Raw genomic sequence first — 1,798 nt, 5'->3', positions numbered from 1 at the left:
CAATTCTGAAGTTTTGTCTGATTGTCTGTTTGCATGTTTTTTTTAAGAGCGGTTTTGAGTAAGAAAATGAAATTTTCCACGGATTATGAAAAAATGTTTTCCTTTGTTTTATAATTAGATGGCATGAGAAGAAGAAAAAAAAAATCCTTATCCCCCAAAAACTCTTAAAAAGCAAATGAAAGGTGGTGGTTACAGAGATCACCATCGTGTCCCATTTTGCTGCCTGTGTTTAACTTCCTACACTGGAATGATGGAGCCTTGCTGTGCTAAAATGTAACCAAAATGATTTAAAAGATGTTTGAATAAGAACAAGTTTGATTGCCGTGTTTCTTCAGAGTGCATGAAAACCCTGCGAAAATCCTCCTAAATCTCATTTATTGTCAATGATTTTTGGTCTCCTTCGAGGTCTTTGTGACACTCGCCCCGCTCACTGACATTTATAGTCAGAAAGCACGAGCTGAAATGCAGGAGATCGATGGCAGTCATGGATTACTGAAGAGAAGCTGCAGAAGCTTAGGTAAAAGCATTAGGAGCTGAAAATCCTGTGAAGTTCCAGTAAAAACAAGGGGGGAAAAAAGTGGTTTTTGATGTATGTTCTAAAGGTGGAACTCAGTTATTTATCACTAAAATGTTATTTATTGCAATAATTAATTTGAAAAATTTAAATTCACACATCAGATATGATGCTTCGATCTGTGTATATTTCAATCTCTGTTCATTTTATTTATTGAGGCGTCAAGCTAATTAAAACCAAGAATTTAACTGATCAGAGAAAGAAATGTTGACTTGACACTTGTTCACTGACATGCCACGAGGAGAAAAAGAAGCAATATTTTATTGCTACAGAGTTCTGTATACAAGCATAACTGTGGAAGGTTTAGTGTAAGGAAAAAGTGCGGTGGGAGAAAGCTGCAACAAGCCCCAGGGATGACTGCAGCCTTTAGATGATTTTGGAACAAATCCTAAGTTTTTGTGGGTGAAGTCTAAAATGTTCTTACCTGGGCTATAGACAGAAAAAATTCTAGTTGTAGACATCCTCATTCTTCTCACTGTTTACAGGCTTGAGGGTAAATATACACATTCTTTCAGTGTTTTTTCAACATTTCAATAGGAAATGAATTCTTGGATGCAATATTTTGTTGGCCAATAATAAATTTGGATAGACTTTGCATGTCTTTCATGCAAACTCCTGATATAGATTCTGGTGATAAAGAGCTCAGGGGAGAGCTCTTTATCACCAGAATAGTCACGATTAATTAGATGCAATATGTAAAAAATATAGCAATTTTATGTTTTCCTAATGTTGTGAGACCCATCTTCAATTTTCTGCAGGCTATGTTGCCTCCTCTCAATACCAAAAGTAGCAATACGTGGTTCACACTCACTGTCACTGCGCTGGATAGACCATAAGTGGCCTGACCGAAACAGAAAGATATAAGGGACACCAGACCTAACGATGCAAATATGCTAAAGTCTTATTTTAAAGCAGCCTGTGTTTACTTAACACCACAGAAGTGGCACAGGACGACCATCTCCATGCCACACTGCATTGATGCAGTAATTCAATCAAAGCAACTAAGTACGGAGCGCATATGATCTACAGCGCATGGGCATCCTTAACAACGGACCGACATTTTCTGTTAAAAATCCCTTACTTCGTTGGTTTTTGTATAATATTTACATTTTCTAAGCCTTATAAAACGTGGCCACATTCAGGCGGCTCTCTGCATAAACACTCATTTCCATCTGCTGATAAGTGATGACTGCCTGTGTTGTTTTAAAGCTGCTTCTTTGCGTC

Source organism: Poecilia formosa, unplaced genomic scaffold, assembly GCF_000485575.1.
Source record: "Poecilia formosa unplaced genomic scaffold, Poecilia_formosa-5.1.2 Scaffold3, whole genome shotgun sequence".
NCBI classification, from domain to species: Eukaryota; Metazoa; Chordata; class Actinopteri; order Cyprinodontiformes; family Poeciliidae; genus Poecilia; species Poecilia formosa.
This window is presented reverse-complemented; position numbering follows the sequence as displayed.